Source organism: Sus scrofa, chromosome 6 (genome assembly GCF_000003025.6).
Source record: "Sus scrofa isolate TJ Tabasco breed Duroc chromosome 6, Sscrofa11.1, whole genome shotgun sequence".
Lineage (NCBI taxonomy): Eukaryota > Metazoa > Chordata > Mammalia > Artiodactyla > Suidae > Sus > Sus scrofa.
Genome location: NC_010448.4, coordinates 15,083,540 through 15,103,557, shown reverse-complemented (window position 1 = coordinate 15,103,557; position 20,018 = coordinate 15,083,540). Strand labels below are relative to the sequence as shown.

The following is a 20,018-nucleotide window of genomic DNA, read 5'->3' as shown; positions in this document are numbered from 1 at the left end:
TTTTTCTTTTCTTTATCTCTTGGTTCTCTGTTTTCTTCTTATAACGTTCTCTAGTTCTCACTGCTGTAATTCCCATTCTCTACTAAGTCATAGCCCTGAATCGTTGTCTTCCTTTCAGCACAGTATCTCCTACCGCCTATTAGCCATTGCTCCTCAGTATTCCCATCTCATCTAAAATTCAGTGTCTGAATCTTCTTTCTCTCAAAACCATCTCTTTTTCCTCCTAATTTTTACAGTGGCTGAATGCCTCCGTGTCTGCTTCTCCCAGCCCAGGAACCAATAATCACCAAGTCCTATTCATTTTTCCTTTCCTCTCCAGAAACTCCTTCTTTTATTTCCCTCTGATTCAACCCTAGCCCAGCCCTCATCCCCACATGCAGTAACCTTTCCATTGGCCCCATTACCTCAGTCTCTCTCTCTTTTCCTTCACCCTGCACACCACTGTCAGATAGGCTGTAGCAGAACATTAGTCATCACATCTGTCCTCCTCAGTGACCTCCACTGATTCAAAGCAAAGCCCAGACTTCTTTCCAGAGCCTCTAAGTGTCTCTGTTATCTGACCTACCCTTCCAGCCTGGCTATCAGGACAAAATAGAACGCCAGGTATTGGAGCCATGTTGCATAGGACTACTCTCCTGACACACCCTGCACTCCTCCCAACACTGAAAAATATAGAAATGACTCACATTTTCCAATTCAAAATCCTCTTCCTACATGCATTTTTTAAACTTTGAGAATACATACAATCTGGGTGAAAATATGATTCATAAGAAGATCACTATAAAGCTTTTAGGGAGTTAACATTTCCTCTCCTACTTTGCAGTTGGAGCTATGAGCTACAGTCATCATTGCCATGCTACACTGAGTGAGCTGAGCAGGAGGCAATGACAATAGCATGGACTTTCAAACCAAACCCCCTGGCTTTGAATCCCAGCTCTACCACCTACAGGTTGTGTTGACTTGGGCAAGTCCCTTAACCTTTTGGGACCTGAGTTTCATCATCCACAAAATGGAAATAGCAGTAATCACACTCATAAAACTGTAGTAAGTCTTTATATAAAGTGATTAGACCAGTAAATGCTCACAATAAAGGCTGATTTTTAGCATTCATCACGTTGTTGCTGATGGTGAGCTGCCAATGCTGTGCTGGAACTGCCCCATGGAAACGCCCTCCTGGAATGCCCATAGCACAGTCATGAATGAGTGGGCACCCTGATGTCCCCAAGCTTGGCTTGTCCTCAAAAGTTGTAAATAGGTGTGGGTCATAGAGACCCTGTACCTGGAGGTGCTTCTGATTCTATTTGTCTGACACTCTATGGGGACTGTTACATAACGTTATCTCGTTTCAGCCTCTCAACCACCCATGGGGTGAAACAGAGGCTCTCAGAGACTCAGTTATGTGCCTAAGGCTATACAGTTGAATTTTTTTTTCCACTGTATAGCATGGGGACCAAGTTACGCATACATGTATACATAATTTTTCCTCCCATTGTTGTGTTGCAATGTAAGTATCTAGACATAGTTCTCAATGCTACACAGCAGGATCTCATTGTAAATCCATTCTAAGAGCAATAGTTTGCATCCATTAACCCCAAGCTACCGATCCCTCCCACTCCTCCCTCTCTCTCCCCCCGGGCAGCCACAAGTCTATTCTCCAAATCTATGATTTTCTTTTCTTTATGGTAGTTCATTTGTACTGTATATTAGATTGCAGTTATAAGTGATATCATATGGTATTTGTCTTTCTCTTTCTGACTTATTTCACTCAGTATGAGAGTCTGTAGTTCCACCCATGTTGCTGCAAATGGCATTATATCATTCTTTTTTATGGCTGAGTAGTATTCCATTGTGTATATATACTACATCTTCCTAATCCAATCGTCTGTTGATGGACATTTAGGTTGTTTCATGTCTTGGCTATTGTGGATAGTGCTGCAATGAACATGCGGGTGCATGTGTCTTTTTTAAGGAAAGTTTTGTCTGGATATATGCCCAAGAGTAGGATTGCTGGGTCATATGGTAGTTCTATGTATAGATTTCTAAGGTACCTCCATACTGTTCTCCATAGATTCCCAGCTTACATTTCCACCAATAGATTGTTCTCCAAGGAAGATGCAGAGGAAAACAAGCACATGAAAAAAATGCTCAACATCCCTGATTATTAGAGAAATGCAAATCAAAGCTACCATGAGATACCACCTCACACCAGTAAGAATGGCCATATTAATAAGTCTACAGCTGAAATTTGAGCTCAGATCTAGATGTGCTTTTTTTCTTGTGCCTCTGGTTTTGTCCTGCCATACCTGTCTCTGCCATGCCTTCCAAATCACTCTCACTCACTACCTCAGATCCCCCAACCCCATCTACCAATAACAAGCTGTTCGGACAATCATTCATTTTTAGCTGAGGCAAAGCAGTGAGATTTCTTTCCTGGCTCTCTGGTGATTGTAATTGGAGCTTCTACTTTCCCAAACAGTGATCCTAGAGTGGTGGAAAAGGAAGAGACTGAAGCTCTCAGAGCACCTGATGCTTCTAAATCATTCATGCTTAAGTTATGCAGTGGGTCATCGAGGGTGATGAGCAGAGCTGCACTGCTGTGGCTACAGTTTAATCGTCCTCATGCCAGGGAGGCTCAGAGAATATAAAAGAAGGAGAAAAACATCAATGGACTTCAATGTTAAGTTATAAGTCTGAGCGCAGTCTCCCTGGTAGTGCAGAAGTCATCACCATGGCCTGAAGAAGGATAAATTCAGCTCTAGAAATTGTACTTACCTTTGTTTGCAGTTTAATTGCATGATTATCCCAGTGATATCAAGTAGGAGGGGTGTTTGACCATTCCACACAGTGTTACCAGGTATATGGCACAGTCTGTAGAAGCCTATTTCTTATGTGCCTACAGTGGTTGTACTGTCATTACCGATTTAGTCAGGATGAGATTAGCTAAGCTGAAGTAACAAACACTGAAATCTAGAGACTTAATACAACAAAAGCTTTTTTCTTGTTCATGCTGTCTGAACATTGGGGGTCCTCTGTGCAGTGCCTCAGGGCTCTGGCTCCCTTAGTTTGGGGGCATTGCCATCTCAACAGGAGGCTTCCAGAGTGACTGTGGCAGGAAAGGGAAGAGCACAGAGGCAGCACATTGACTTTTTATTTATTTATTTTTTGTCTTTTTGCCATTTTCTTGGGCCGCTCCCACAGTACATGGAGGTTCCCAGGCTAGGGGTCGAATCGGAGCTGTAGCCACCGGCCTACACCAGAGCCACAGCAATGCAGGATCCGAGCCGCGTCTGCAACCTACACCACAGCTCACGGCAATGCCAGATCCTTAACCCAACTGAGCAAGGCCGGGGATCAAACCCGCAACCTCATGGTTCCTAGTTGGATTCGTTAACCACTGAGCCACATTGGGAACTCCGAGCACATTGACTTTAAATACCTGAGCCTGGAAGTGACATGTGTCACATTCACACATACTTTAGCGGCTAGAACTCTTCGCATGGCCCTACCTAACTGTAGATAGGCAGAGGAATGTCATCTTCCTGGGTGGTTAGGAAGGGGAGGACAACAGTATATGCAAACACCACTAGTAATCACTACCATACTATTTACATGGGAAACCACCAGAAACACAGAAACAGAGTTCCCCAAACTTGTCCTAATGAGAATACCCTTTTTATTTACTATTTTTAAACTATAGAAGTAATACATCTTCATGATACAAATAATTCAAAATGCACAAGAAGTTATCAGGGAAAAGAAGAATTTCCTTCCTATCTTATTGTTGCCCTCTCCTGTCCTTCCCAGAAGTTTCTTATATATCCTTCCTGCTATTCATCTTTATATAACTGTATGTCTTAGAAGGTTTCATAGCAAAACTCATAGAGCTACCACCTTCTTTTAAATGCTTGCATGGATTTAGTATAAATGGCCAAAAACCCACTTTAGTTTGTTGTTCATTTCTTGCTCTCATAAGCAATACTATCTTTGCATAGTTTAGTTGATGTAGTATATCCTAAGAGAAATTTTTAGACATGGAATGCAGAGTTAAAGGGTATAAGCATTTTAAATCTTGAATCTACTGCCAAATTGCCCTCTCAAAAGATGATAGGTACCAATTTCTGCTTAAACAGTAAAATGGTATATCTGAAGTTTACATATTGATGACATTAAGAAATTTTTGTCAATTTTGTTAGACATGACAGTGATACTTTTTAAGCTCTTCTTTGTTAAAGATAATGAAGTATTTGTGAGAAAAATGATCTGATTATTTAAATTTGCTTTTTTTAAAAGCTCAAACAAAAACAGACACATAGATTAATGCAACAGAATAGAGAGCCCAGAAATAAACCCATGTTTATATGGTCAATTAATCCATGATAAAAGGAGCAAGAATATAAAATGGGAGAAAAAGAACCTCTTCAATAAATAGTTCTGGGAAAACTGGACAGGTACATGCAAAAGAATCAAACTGGACTACTTTCTACACCATATAAAAATAAAATCAAAATGAATCAACAACTTAAATGTAAGACCAGAAATCATAAAACTCCTATAAGAAAGCATAGTTAGTATGCTCTTTGACAGTGTTCTTAGCAATATTTTTTGGATATGTCTCCTCAAGCAAGGGAAACAAAAGCAAAAATTAACAGATGGGAGTACATCAAACTAAAAAGCTTCTGCACAGCAAAGGAAACCATTGACAAAGTGAAAGGCAGCCTACTGAAATGGAGAGGATAGTTACAAATGATATATCTGATAAGGGGTTAATATCCAAAGTACACAAAGAACACATACAACTCAACATCAAAAAAACAAACATCCAATTAAAAATTGGACAGAAGACCTCAATAGACATTTTTCCAAAGAAGGCATATGGCTGGCCAACAGACTTGTGAAAAGATGCTCAACATCACTAATCATCAGGGAAATGCAAATTAAAACCACAGTGAGTTATTACCTCACACCTGTTAGAATGCCTATTGTCAAAAAATAGTAAAAACAAGCATTGAGGAAGACATGGAGAAAAGGAAATCCTCATCACCTATGGATAAAGAAGATGCATATATAGTAAATGGAATATTATGCAGCCACTTAAAATAATGAAGTCTTGCCATTTGCAGCAACATGGATATTCTAGAAGGTATCGTCTAAGTGAAATAAATCAGACAGATAAAGACAAATATCTTATATGTGGAATCTAAAAATCAAAACAAAACAAAAACAAACTACAGATACAGAGAACAAACAGGTGGTTGCCTGAGGGGAGGAGGGCTTAGGGGCTGAGCATATATGTGAAGGGGATTAAGAGGTATAAACTTGCAATTATAAAATATATAAGCCACAGAGATGTAATGTACAACATAAGGAATATGGTCAATAATATTGTAATAACTTCATATAAGAACAGATGCTTACTAGACTTATTGGGGTGATCAGTCATTTCCTAATGTAAATGTTGAATCCCTGTATAATTCACCTACAACTAACATGATATTTTATGTCAAATGTATTTCAATTAAATAAATAAATATTTTAAAGATTGAAAAAACTCAAACCAAAAAAAAAAAAAGTGGGTTGGGAATAGATGAAACAAGAATAGAAAACTATTGATCATTGTTGAGGTGAGCGATTCATTATACTCTTTTCTGACCTTTGTGCCTATTTTATATTTTCCATAATAAAACATTGATTCTTTAGGCTTTCTCTAAGAGAATGTGTGGGACCCTCATCATAGCACATTATCAAGTTCCTGATTAAAGCCTGATATGCCCTGGGTGAGGACACCTCTCATGTTTTCGGTCAGCAGAAAGAACTGGAAAGAGATAGAGATTTAGGACAAAGAAGAAACTGGAGTTAATAGGAAAAGAGGAGAAGGAATTTGAAGAAGGAGAAAAGAGAGAGATTGCCACCCTCTTTGTCCTCCCTTCCCTCCATGTGAACCAGACAGAAGCTCCTGCTTTTAAGGATAGACTCGCACTTGGGCTTATAAGACTGTGCACCGCAAGGGAGGGTGCATGACAGTGCCTAAGGAGAGAGGAGCAGGGTGAGCCGAGCCGGGAGAAAGAGGAAAGCAGCGCCTCCTTTGGTGAAGCCATTTACCATGACAGGGAAGGCCTGGCCTTTACATTCAGAATTCCAGATTCACATCCCTCCCTGGACCAAGCAGGTGTGCCGATCTTCCCGGAAGTTCACCCCAAAGTGTTTGCAGTTCAACCAGTATCAAGCCGGTATTTACATGATTCCCCTAGTGCCACTAAATTATAGATTCACAAATTGTGGCCATGAATATTCAACTGTATTTCTGTGTAAATCTATGTGCCCAGCAGGAAAAAGAAATTGTATATATGAGAGAATTTAGAAAGCAAAAACTCAGTTTTTTAGGTAAGAATATGAGCACTTAGCAGAGTAAAACTTAGTATGAGTGTGACTGGTGATTATATTCTCCCCTGGCAAGTTCACTGAAGAAATGACCAAGTGGCCGAAACTAGGATGTGTTGAGGTCACCATACCCACAGCAGTATAGGATGCTCACAAGGGCTTATTTCCATCCTTGACTTTCAGTGCAATTGAACACACACTTGTGGTTGCTGTAGGAGATGCCACAGGAGGAAAAATGTCTTGATGAGAAAGTGATTATCCTGTCCAAAAGGAGTCATGCATTCAGCACTGATCCACGGGAGGAGATCCACTCAACACATTACCAAACAATTCTTCTAGCCAATTCCTGCCTCTGTACTACCCTAGCCCTGCACTACAGGAGGGCCAGAAATAGGAAGCATTATTTTTTTTTGTTTTTGTCTTTTTGCTTGTTTGTTTTTTATGGCTACACCTGTGGCATATGGAGGTTCCCAGGGGTAGGGGTCAAATCAGAGCTGCAGCTGAGGCCTGTGACACAGCCATAGCAACACAGCATCTGAACTGCATCTGTGACCTACACCACAGACAATGCCAGTTCCTTAACCCACGGAGCAAGGCCAGGGATCAAACCTGCATCGTCACAGAGACAATGTTGGGTTCTTAAACCCACTGAGCCACAACAGGAACTCCCAAAACATCATTTGTTTTTAAAGAGTAAGATCACTTTTAAAAATTAGGAAGAAGTGGAGTTCCCGTCGTGGCTCAGTGGTTAACGAATCCGACTAGGAACCATGAGGTTGCAAGTTCGATCCCTGGCCTTGCTTAGTGGGTTAAGGATCCAGCCTTGCCGTGAGCTGTGGTATAGGTTGCAGACTCGGCTCCGATCCCAAGTGGCTGTAGCTGTGGCATAGGCCGGCGGCTACAGCTCCGATTCGACCCCTAGCCTGGGAACCTCCATATGCCGCAGAAGCAACCCCAGAAATGGCAAAAATACAAAAAAAAAAAAAAAAAAAAAGGAAGACGTGTATTTGAAAGCTGGTCCCTGTTGTAGAGTCTCCCAATGAAGCATCCACTTTTCTGTCTTTCTCATAAGCTGTAAGGCCTGGTCCTCATCCAGGAAGACAAACTCGCAGCCCGTAAATACCAGAATGACATCTACACTGTTCTGACCTGTTGTGACAGAATGAACAGTTAATACAGACTGGCCCGTGTGCCAGTCAGAATAGTACGTACTCTGATGTTGTACTCTCCAATACGGCAGCCACTAGCTGCCATGGCTCCTTAAAGTTGAATTAATTAAAATTAATCACGAATTTAAAATTCAGCTCTTCAGTCACACTAGACACATTTCAAATGCTCAAAAGTCACCCATGCTGAGGACCTCCACACTGGACAGTACAAATCTAGAACATTTCCATCATCACAGAAAGTTCTATGGGGCAGCCCTAAAGCTTGATGCCATCCTTTAATTTGGCATGGGGTCTTTGAAAAGCCCCCAAATCCTAGTGAAGGCAAATAATGGAAAATCGTAGATCAGGTGCTAGCCAAGGAGCACAGCTAGGCGGTCTTCTCCTTCCTTCTTTCATTCCTATCTTGAACATTATCATGTGTCTATATGTACAGCATACTCCCAGGCGCTGGAACTCTCAAGATCTGCCACAGCGATTCAGATTCTGCTCCTGCTCTTAAAAGACTAACAATTTGGTTCAGGAGATAAGAACTGTACATAAGTAAGGCTAATACTAGTAGAAAGTGATCATTTCACTGAAGTGTGCTGCATGCTCCTGGAGTGGAAAAGGAATGGCTCTGAAAGCAGGAGGAATGTAGAGGTGAAGGAAGGACTGTCCTGAGCCAGAGGAAGGGCCTGGGCAGAGACACAGAGGCAGGTGGCTTCTTCCCTGGCAGAACAGTGGTCCTCCTCCCTCCCAGCCTCTAGCCTGAGGCTCTGTGAAGGACCCCTGCCGGCTGGCTGATTACCTCAGTGCACCCTGCCAAGCAGTGGTGGATGCAAGTCTCGCCTACTTGCCCTCTGTTTCGATTAAGGGTCAGTCACAGAGAAGAGAATTCTCTCTAGCAAGTTAAAGCAGAGTATTAAGTGATTTGCAAAATTACCAAGGAAGCTAAAGACGCTAGGTGGAGCTTTCGCAGGTGACTGAGCACCAGACCACCAAGGAAATGGCTGGCTGTTTTGTGATCAGGAAGCCACCATGATCAGGAAGCAGTACAGTCAGGAAGTAGCCACCACCAAAAACCCTGACCCTGTCACAGTGGTGCCACCAGAGAAACAGTGGCCCCAGAGAACATGGGCTCCACCCCATGCCACCTTCTGCATTTCATCCAGGGTCATCTAACTGGCAGAACCTAAATCACATTCGAAACCCATGGTGCAAAAACACCTGTTAAATACAAGAGAGGATGGAAAATAATAGGTTGCTAGCTTTCCAAGCTCTGAAGCACAGGAAGAAATGTTAGAAGAAAAAGGAATCCATTCTGCCTCCAACTTGCCTTCATAGCCCCCACTGATGGAAGACTGGATGGCCAGTCATATTCCAGGTGGTTAGAGCAACTTTCCACCTGAGACCTTTGGGAAGACTGCTAAAAGCAGAAAGCAGGAGATGACACCCATATAATCACATTAAAAATGAAAGAAAAATATGGAAAATACCTTAAGGCAGCTGGGTATCCTTTAAAAATCGAGAGTTCCAGAACTGTGCAACCGCTTTGCTCAGATGCAGCCACTGCGATTTCTAGGTTTTTGCAAAGAACTACAGGAACCAGTGAATGTTCCACATCCCACCCAGCCATACAGTGATTAAGACTGAGAGAGGCTATTTTTAGGGTGAATTTCCAAGTCTGAAAAATGCTAGCAGGGAGTTAGCACCCAGCTCCTGGCTTTGTCATATCAGTCCCTGCTAAGGAAAGCAAACAGCAGGTAACTGTAGAATACACCTGTCTATAGCAGCTGTTTGATGTTAGCAGGCTTTGATTGTCAACCAAGCAATTTGCTTAGGATTTGGAAACAAAGGAAGGAGATTGTCAAGAGCCAGAGGAGCAGGTGACATGCAGCATGCCTACGAGCTCCCAGCAGTCAGGAGGAGAAGGTGAGAGCAGGAGATTGGCACCAGAGGTGGTGCACTTTGGGATGTGACAGCTTCCTACAGGGAGGTAATGGGATCTTTGCAACGAAGTGCCAACTCCCCTATTCCAATATTCCTCCATGTCACTAAAGACCATGCTGCTAGTAAACAATCCTAATGAGCATCAAGGTGGGATCTAGGGGAGGAAAAATGCATGGTTAAAGAAAAATATCAGCAAGAACTCCAGAATGATGATCCAAGATCCTTCAATATTCAGCTCAAATTCCATATTATCACATTCATTCATTCATTCATTCAAGGGTATCTACTCAATTTACTCTTCCTTCTGAGTACAAGATTTATAGCACACCATACTAATCAGGGGTGTCCATAAGGAGATGAGTTAAAGAGACAATCATCTCTAAAGCAATTTCGCTCTAATAGGGAGATAAGACATGAATAAATAACTCCAGTTCAAGGCAGCAGGTAAAGTAAAGTAATATGAACATTTAAGGCTGAGAGAGTTAACTTTGCTTGAAGAGAAATGAGGAGAAGGATCTGGGAGATCTTCCTGGAAGAAGCAGCCTCTGTGAAAGCCCTCATGAGCACCCTGTCCTTAGGTGTTCAGACCCTCTGAACAACCAGGATACTTGCCGCTTAGCCAGCACCTACCTTGTAAAACTAGTGGTCGGTCAACATATCTAGTCTTGTAGTTAAGCTGACCTAAATAATGAACTTTGAAAATAGTTTTAAATGAATTGAGATAATATATAGAGAGAAGGATGTTTAGCCATATAGTTGGTAAATAATAAATATTAGTCCTTTTCTGGGATGGAAATAGGCCCAGAGGGAAAGGTGAATGTTTTAGTTGAATGTGAGCTTGAAATACAGGCCAGTCCCAGGACTAGCATCATTGTTAAGGATTGGCATTGGCAGCTTTCCTTTCATTCTTTATTATCACTTGTTTTAGAGCCAGTCCTTTCTGTATTCTGGAAGTGTTCACTAACATGTTGGGGAGAATTTTTCTGAAAATCATTATTTGTTTCTAACTGTAATATGCAAGGGGAAGCATACATGATTCTAATTGAATTAAAAACCGGATGTAACATGGGAAGTGTTACTTTCTAACAACTGTTGGGAATGAGGAGTATCTATAATGAAAATGTGGACACAGTTCTAATGACTTTTGCACCTCTCAAACTCCAATTTAAATTTAAATCCAAATGCCTTGTTCTAAGGGTAATTATTCGGCATAAAATTATGAACTCAAATTAGCATCTCATCACTCTCACAAGGGAAAGCCTGAGAACTGAGGACTCAAAGCCAAATGTTAGCTTTCCCACCAAACACTTCCCGGTCAGTGTTGAAGCACCGCTGGGAAAAGAGCTGGAAAAACAAAGATGTACTCACAACTGGGGATTCTGTGACAGTCTGGGGATCTGCCCCATGGGTAGAGCAGGGACATGGAGCTATTCAGACTGTGAAACAATCAGTGAAGGAGCAGTGAGTGGACAGTCATCCAGGAGATGGTAATCCAGCTAAAACACCTGGAGATCCCACCAAGAGGGCCTGAGCTCAAATGCTGGCTTTGCCACTTACCAGTGTGTAAACTTGGGCAAGGTTCTTAGTCTCTCTGTGCCTCAGTCTGCTCATCTGTCAGATGAGGTTGTGTCTACTTGATAGGGTAATGGTGAAGACAAAGTGAACTAAAATTTGTAAAATGTTTAGAATGGTGTCTGGTACCTAGTAAGCACCATGCAAGAGTTACTACTACCTGTTACTACTACTGTTTCTGTTGTTGTGTCACCTGATTCCTATAGCAATTGAGTTTGCAACCCCTGGCCTAGAACAATGGCTCTCAACTGGGACAGTTTTGCCCATCAGGAGATATTTGACAATATTTGGAGACATTTTTCATTGTCATGGTTGGGGTGCTACTGGCTTCTAGTGGGTAGAGGTAAGGAATGCTGCTGAGCATCTTACAATGCACAGGACAATCCCACAACAAAGTATGATTTGGCCTAGAATGTCAACTGTACCAAAGTTGAGAAACCCTAGCCTAGATGCACCATATATGCAGTCACTCTGAGGTCTTGCCCCTCACGTAGGCATATTGCCAGGTCTCGGAACAAGTCCCTTCTGCAGTCAGGAGTCTCAGACTTCTCTCTCCTCCTCCTCTTCCCTTTCCCCCTCCTTCCCTATCATTCTTTGCAACTTTGGGGGAACCTCTTTTAGGCCCTCATCCTTCTGCCTTCATGTCTCAAGGAAGGAAGGAAGAATGGAAGGAAGACTTGATATATATATAAGTAATATCTAACCACATTCGGATGCTTGGAGCTGCACAGGGATTTTTTTTTCCCCTTCAGCCAAATAGTCATCAAGCTGGATGTTTTCATGGCGCCACTTCCATGAAGCCTCATCCCAACAGCCAGTGGTAAAACTCTGGTTTTCTATTGCTAGATAATGTATCTACCAGACATCTCTGACTCTCAACCCATCCTTGACCCTATTCCTGTACCACCAAGGACTGGGTAAGGAAGAGGGTGTGGCTGGAGCTGGGCACAGGAAGGGGTCTGTTTCTTCCATCACACAGTAGCTAGAGATACAGTAGTTTGTATTTTGGCAGAGTCGATATGACTGCATTAAAACCTCAAATGCCATGTTTGCTCTGAGTCCTGCTTCTTCTTAAGCAGAATCTTATACAGCAGGCCTTCTGCAACAAGAACTAGACCTGCCTCCTCATTTTCCATCAGGATTCATACTTCCCAAAAGAGAAGTGTGGTTGAGTTTCCTCCGTTCCATCTGGAAAACCCTAGTGAGCAGAATCCACACCAAACTCGAGAAGCATTGGCCCCTCGTGCTCAACACACAGATGATTACCCTTTGCCCAGGCACCAGCCCCCATCCATGGCCCAGTTCTTTCCACACATAAGACAATAGCAGCTTGTGCAGGGAGGAGGCTCTTAAGGCCATTTCCCTCAGAAAGGGCAGTTGCTCTGGCCCCTAGCCTGGCCAACTCACATTGGGTGGTGGGAAGAACACTGCATCAGGTGTCCCAAGATCTAGATCTTACCTTTACTCCGTGTGATTTTGTTCTAGTTCCAGCTCTTCTAGATCTTAATCTCTCATCGGAAAAGCATGCCCCATCTACATCATAAGGTTGTCATGTAGTTCAAGTAAGGTAATAGTTATGAAAGTACTTGGAAAAACTGTAAGAACTGTAATAATGTTATTCCTTGACTATAGATTAATGAACATAATAAAATTGCTATTGCAGGTATTAGCATAATAGCATAGATAGCCCTTCCTTTAATGAAATCCATCAGGAATAAATGCTTAGGCTTTTTCTTAACATCTTCTTGCCCTTTCTTCTGTCAGAAGCCACGAGGCTCAGGGGTCCCCAGCCGTGTACCTTTACCTATATGGGTAAAGTTTTCAGAAGGCCACTCTGCCTAAAAGGACATTGCTGAGATCCACATTAGACATCCTCCTAGAATCTTCCAAGGCTCTAATTGCCTGAGCAGCTCTAGCAAGAGGGTCAGCAAGTATTTTTAACTAGTAAATGTGGAAATGATGCTCCAGGATAAATCAAACCAATTTTCATTTGAAAATATTCAAATCTGTGGAAAACTGAACAATTTGCCAGTTACAGCAACAGTCCTACCCTTCCCAGTGAGAGGTAGCTTGACCTGGTCTAAAGTCTCTGACAGAAGCTGGAGGGTTGCCTCTGCCTGAGGACACCCCGCTACCCAGCCCTGTGGACAGGCAGGTAAGGGGTGAGGCTGTCTGGCAGAGGCCTTCCAGAGGCTGGCGCAGCAGGGCAAACAGAGCCATGTGTGCTGCCATGACCCTGATGTGCGGTTTTCTCTCTCCAGATCCAAATGTCATGTGCTGATAACAAAACTCATTGCACGGCTTCTCTTCATTTCCTCTCTGGCTTCTTTTCTCTCGAAGCCTCCATGAACACATCTATAGTTACCAAGCTCTCTTGCTTAGGGTCCGCAGCAATCACCAGCCGCTTATCCTAATTCCACGCTGCCATCACCTCTCTTCTCAATTCCTCCCCACATTCCCTTCCCCAGCACAGTGTCAGAACAATGGCTTGGTACTAGCTGAGTAAGTGATTTCCGACTACATTTCCCCCTTTTTAGAAAAACCTACCCTCTAAAGGAAGCCACTGCAGAAATTACCCTTCTTTCCCCCGCAGAAGACATTTCCAATAATCTCCCTTTATTTTTAAGTTTCCTGTTCCTCGACCATCAACATGGACTTTCTCAGCTCTGGGCTCTGCCTTGTCTTCATTTGGCTATTAAAGCAGGTTTTCCATCTTTTTAAAAGAGACGTTTGTAAAGAGGGGAGGTTACCAGAGGAATAGGGCCACACAGACTGTCAGCCTGGAGGATGCTGCCTCCTACCTCAGAACACAGGCAGGCTGCTGACAACACCTCAGCCACGGGGAGAGGTGACCTTGAGTTGGAAAGAAAGGGCTGGACCCAGGAAGCAGGCCTCTTAGCCCCCACAACAACACAGCCACTCACCCTGGGAAGAGCGAGAATGCAGAAAACAAAGGCTCATTTGGTATCTCTGATATCATCTTTGGAAGTGAATAAGACAAATAACTTAAAAGGGGCAGGGGAGATCGATGACGCTGCTAACTTGAGACTGTCCATATGAGAGGCTCTGATTTATCAGCCCTCATAAGAGCGGATAAGCTCTCGCAATGAGTGCTCTGTGATCGGCGGCTGTACCTCCTGCTAATCTGTGTTGCTCTCCTGGTTGGGGGCGTATGTGTGGAGGGGGGAGGTGACTGTCACAGAGATTGAAAATACACACTTTGATTCCATTATTCACTGACCCACCGGTTTGCCTTATGCTGGGGCTGTTAATTGTGGCATTCCAAGGCACAACCCAGAGCTAGAGGGAATTATATTTCTGAACAGGTTTGAGGTAGGAAAAAAAAGAAAACTATTGCTGAGAGTGGAGCCCTCTAATTTTTTTTTTTACCCGTTTTGTTATGAATGCTGTGTTCCTTGTATTAGCAGAATGGAGTCAGAGAAACTGTGCAGCCATTCGGAAAAGAGGAGGGGAGTTCTCCCCAGGGCAGGGGGACTTGCAAGACCCGGAAGGGGGAGGGAAGCTATTATTAAAAATAAGAATAAGAAAATAGAGCTGTAAAGTGGGCGAGTAACCAGATTGAATATTGGTACTGAACAGTGTCTGAGCACTGGTTGGGGCTGCCTGAGTAAGATTAAAATCTGCAGGGAAATTTTGTTCCTTAGCACTGGCAGAAATTAGGAATAAATTCAATTGCATTCTGCACAATAGCTGGAAGCGATTGAGGTTAAGTGGCCTCGCTCTCTGATGTGTTAGTATTACTGAGCACTCTCTGCCCATGTGACTCCATGCAATCTGCTCTTGGAACACGTCGCCATGGCAACTGATGATTTCTATTACAGTACATTCAAGTTCACATTCTAGGCCTGTCATATGCTTGGAAATTTCCAGTTAAAATATTTATTTATGAAAAAAGCGAAAAAAAAAAAAGCCACCCCTAGACTCTTACAGGGATAGAAAACAAAAAGATGCTGCAATGCAGCATGATTTATCTATAGACGAGAGGAGGGTGTTGCATTTTCACTTAGCTATTGCCACCACACAAAAAATTCCCTCCAGGGTGGCCAACTTTGTTGGGGAGGGGGAAAGTTGAAATCTTACCTACTGTGAATTCTATGCAGGTGTGATGTTAGTCTGAGTACAGAGTGACAGAAGTAGCCTGAAAAACCTGCAATCAGAGTTTCTGCTTGGCTCTCTGAGACACATGGCTCCCGTTGTAGCTTCCCACTAAGGTTCTGCATCTCTTTATCTTAGTCAGTCCCCAGCTGGGAAAAAGCTACACTCATTCCTCAGCCATGAGGAAGGGGAGGCAGGATCCCTCATCAGGTGGGTCAATATTCTGGGATCCCCAGGGCTTCTCAAGCTGACCCAAGAGAGAAGGAGGGCAACCTGGCATCACAGGGCATACTGCACCCTCATAGAACCCCAACCGTGTTCAAAGGTCAGTGTGGCTCTCGATATGCACCTCCCAGCACTGCCCGTGGGGCCCTAGGGACCCCCAGATCTTTCAGGAAGACTTCTGTTTAGGCTTGATTATGCCCAGTGATTTGTCCCCAGAGAAAGACAATCAAGGGTTAACTAAACCTTTCCGGAGAAAGAAAGCATTGTTTCTCAGCCATGCAAAGCACAGGGAGGAGTTGCTAACAAGGCTGCCTCTACTTTTTCCCCTTAGTCAAGCACATTAAATATGTTAATAAAAGATTCCCCAATGCTTTCTCTGTCAGAAGCTTCCAGGTGGCTGTGATGACCCCAGGTGCCCAATTACCTGGTGAGGGCATCCAGTGACTCACAGATGGTTCTCTCTCTAGCTATTAAAATCTCCAGGATCTTTTTTTTTTTGCTTTGTGGCTTCTGCTGTGTCTGATTGGAATCATATGTCAGTTCATAGCTAGAACCCACTTTGGTTAGTGGAGCAGTGTTTTTTTAACTTGATCATAAGAGTCACTGGGGTGCTTGTTCAAAATACATATTCCCAAGTGTACCTCAGATTTACTGAGTTAGAATACCCAGGGAAGAGGCCTGGAAATCTGTATTTTGCAATCAAGCAAATTTGAGCAGCATTGCACTTGGATTGTGAACATATTGGCAATATTAGGGCTATCTTTCAAAGATTATCCAGTGATATACTCCTGATGTCTATGTAAGGCAGTGGACCAGAAGTCTTCTGGGAAATTCCTAACATTACTGGCGTAAAACGTGACAAATAAAAAGTTTGGGCAATATTAGAGAAATGCAAAGAATGGATTGATAGTTGCGATTCTGGAGAGTCCCAAATGGAAGTATGAATGAATTCAGTCCTGTTGGTATGGAAGTGTTTTCTATGTAATGATGAAATACTCATCCCATGTATAAGATCTTCTTAAAACTCAGACTAACCAATGTGCCAATCCAGCAGTTCCAAGAGGAATATTGTGCATGTACAACAAATAAGACTGTTCGGGAATGAAGGCTGAATTCTAGGATTAAATTTTTTTTTGAAGCAGTGCAAAATTTATTAAAAAGCCAGAAAATGGAGAAGCAGAAACTTAGTTCACAAATCAATTTCTCCTGGGGTTAAATGTTCAGTCCCACTCAGCAGCTTTGTCTGTGAGGATTTACAAGACAGGTGTTATGTTTACAGATTGCTGACTGCAGAGGTACGAAGGTAGGGGAGGCAGCATAAAAGATGGCAGCACAAAAGCCAGAAACATAATCAGGGAGATGCATGTTCTGTGTTCAGCAGAGAAGACACCAGGCATGGAGGTAGCCCCTGCACGCTGTGCTCCGTGTCTCCCTACGCTCCTGACACAGGTGAGTGATGCCTGGGTGTGCAACTCTGCTGAAGGGCTCTAGATGAAGACTTTGGTGTCAATACCACTCAAATTGAGAGTGCTCCCATGTTGTTCTGCTGATCCAAAAGGAAAGGTAATGATGTAAGGTGGACTGGGAGACACTTGGAGAAATTAGAGAAGACGCGCTTAGTTTCTTAATCACTTTAAGAGTTCCAGAGAACTCCTTCACACACACACACACACACACACACACACACGCGCGCGCGCGCGCATGCACGCCCTTCTGTAAACTGTGTGTGTGTGTGAGAGAGAGAGGGAATTTGACATGCTCTTCTAGAGCCTGGACTCATAGATCCGAAAATTACCTTTTCAGATTCTGGAGTAGATTAGAGACCTGTAGACCGTATTCAACCAAGGAAACAGCAGGGCCCCCAGACCAGAATGGCTCTGGCCAAGCCTAGCTCAGGCTGCCGCCCTTATGTGGGGCAGCAGCGTCACCTAGTGATCCTGTGGTTTAAGTACAAGCTCTTTTCCTGGGAACTAACCAATTTGATCAAACTATAATGAGATCAATTATCCATATTAATGAGTGAGAGTAGTGGAATATATAATCCCAGACTGTAGGTAACCCCCAATTTTATTTCTGTTTAGCTTGGAATGTGTTGCATGACACTGAGGCATTTGGATGTTCCATCAAGTAACATAAAAGAGAGTATGGCTGAGCTTATGCCAGGTGGGTTGTGTTGGGGGAAGTTAGAGAGATTGCCAAGATTAAAGGGGGCTGTGTCCTCGTGTCAGTTCAGGTTCTCCAAGAAGCAGTTGCTTGGATAGAGGTAGATATGCAAGAGATTTAGTGGGGTTAACACCTGTTAAAGGGGAGAGAGATCACCAGGAGCCAGGGAGAGCCTTCAGACCACCAAGCAGTTCTGACATTTGTGGAAAGAAGAGGGCGAAGGAAAGAAGATGGGATAGGAAGAGCCTCAGAATGTAATGCAGAACAGAGAAGGGGTTGGCCAGCCCAACAGGGAAATGTAGTGTAAAGATCCAAAAATTCAGGCCTACTACGACTGCTGTGCCTATTCATTGACCAGCAGCTGCCTTGGAGACATTCATAGCTGGAGGCTGCCAGGGAACTGCACTCATAGGGGCTGATTCTCTCTTGAAGGGACACCTAAGCAGCAAGACTCTGTGATTACCACAGACTGGAAGGGAAACTGTGCCAAAATCACATATTTGCCAGCACACCCACATGCCCTCACACAGACACTGTCAATAACAGAGAATGAAGGAGCAATGTGGACTGATGAGTCGAATTCTATGAGTCTAAAATCCAGCCCTTTTTCTCACTCCATTAATTAACATAAACTAGAAAGTAGAACTCCTGGGCAATGTTTATTAATCCCACCTTTCTAAAGGACAAGCTGCTCTACCATCTGTGGTGTGGCGCTGAAACCAAGTTCAATGTCTACAACCCAAAATATCAATAGCACTTTAGCTTCTTTGTCAAGGATAGATTTGGGTCTGAGAATGTCTGTATCCTGCCCAAAACATGAACAATGACCTCACATCTGTGCTGATTCTCTTTCCTATAAATGATCTTTGTTGCTGTTGACCATGCGACACCACCGCCCTGGTGATATGACCTGATCTCTGTACTTTAAAACACTAAGGAACTTGCTCAAGTTCAAAGATTTCCAGAAATCCAATTTGGGTGAATTAAGAAACCCAGATAACACTACAGGCAAGGGCACAAAGTTTTCACATCACAGTTAAGCCACAAAGGCCCAGGATGCCTTGAATAAAAAAAAAATGCCAGGAGCACTTGACAAAGAACCTTGAAATGAGCTAAAAGTAGAAGAAAGCCCACTGTGTAAATAGAGAAAGGATGAGAAAGAGCTCCCCCTCCAAAATGAACGTATGACTCTTTCTAGGGTTTGTCAAGGAAATAAAGATAAGAGCAGAGGAGAAGGCAGAATGAGTTACCACCACCAAAGAGGTTAGAGGCGAGGAAAATGGGCTGAGGAGGAGGAAGCCTGGGCAATAAAGTGGCTGGACTAATAAATGAGAAAGGGAGTGAAATTAATGATGACTCTGAGTGGCAGAGATACCGAGCTGCTCCTTTAAATTGGTCTTTAACAAGAAAAATAAAGGAAGAGAGCATAGATAATTAGGAGGTAATGAAGACCTTTAAATATAGATGTTGAAATAAACCAGGTAAGGGAATACTTGAAAACATGGTATAATATGTAAATCAGCAGGTCCAGATAATGCACGTTCCCCCACCTTAAGGGAATTAGTTAATGAACTTGCAGAATACTGGCCATTATTTTCAAAGGCTCCAGGAGACTGGGGATTGTAAAATGAAAATATTTGACCAGTATTTTACTGAATTAAAAAAGTGGCCTTGATAATTACTATACCTGCCACTGCACACTCTCCGAGCCTCATAGGGATGTCGTAATGACAAATGGAATTAGAAATATAGCACCTGGAGGAAAACTTGGTGGGGAGGGAAGTAGCTGTTGGTGGAACAGATGATCCAGGCTGATGGACTGGAGCTGGAACTTAGGACAAGGGGGTAATACAGATATTTGAACTTTTTGTTCAAGGGAAGGCATTTAGGTCAGTTGTAGAATTATATTTTTGTCTTTAGGTGGATCTAAAATCAGTTTACATACCAGGAAGCAAGAGTGAAAAAGTCTTTGTTGTAAGTGCTGATCTATGATGTTAAACTTTCTAAGGATAATCCGCAGATGGATAATAGAGTGTAGGCAGAATCCAAGCTTTCTCTTTAATAAACAGACTGCAACACGTTATTCTTTATTTTAATCAAGATAAGTAATGCATTGTTCTTATAAAAAAAAACACAGGTAAGCCACAATCATCGTTGTCTTCTTCATCATCCCCTAATATGCTTCCGCTTACGATTAACACACATCCTTCCCTCTTAAAATTGCTGTGTAGTTATTTAACCATAACTTTTGAATATTTAGATGATTTCTCCTTCTTTCTTTTTGCTGCCAGTAACTCCGCAGCTAACATCTTTAAACAAACATCTTTGTATACTTATTCTTCTCTTCCCTTAGAATAAAATCCTATAAGAGGAATTGCCAAGTCAGTTGAACTTCTTTTTTAAGTTTTTGTTCCGTGTTGCTGTCAAGAAGGAAGGCAATTAACAGACCACACACAATAAATGAAA

At 42.8% G+C, this 20,018-nt stretch overlaps 1 protein-coding gene and 1 long non-coding RNA gene across 4 annotated transcripts in view; one reads left to right on the top strand and one right to left on the bottom strand.

Annotated features, from left to right (window-relative positions):
• Positions 1-9,172, bottom strand: part of LOC110260920 — a 116,899-nt gene extending 107,727 nt beyond the window's left edge. For all 3 annotated transcript variants that reach the window (XR_002344532.1, XR_002344530.1, XR_002344531.1), the window contains exon 1: positions 9,023-9,172. This is a non-coding gene — a long non-coding RNA (uncharacterized LOC110260920). The remainder of the gene's footprint in view (positions 1-9,022) is intronic.
• PMFBP1 (polyamine modulated factor 1 binding protein 1) overlaps positions 1-20,018 on the top strand; it is a 116,230-nt gene that overhangs the window by 27,414 nt on the left and 68,798 nt on the right. The window lies entirely within an intron of this gene.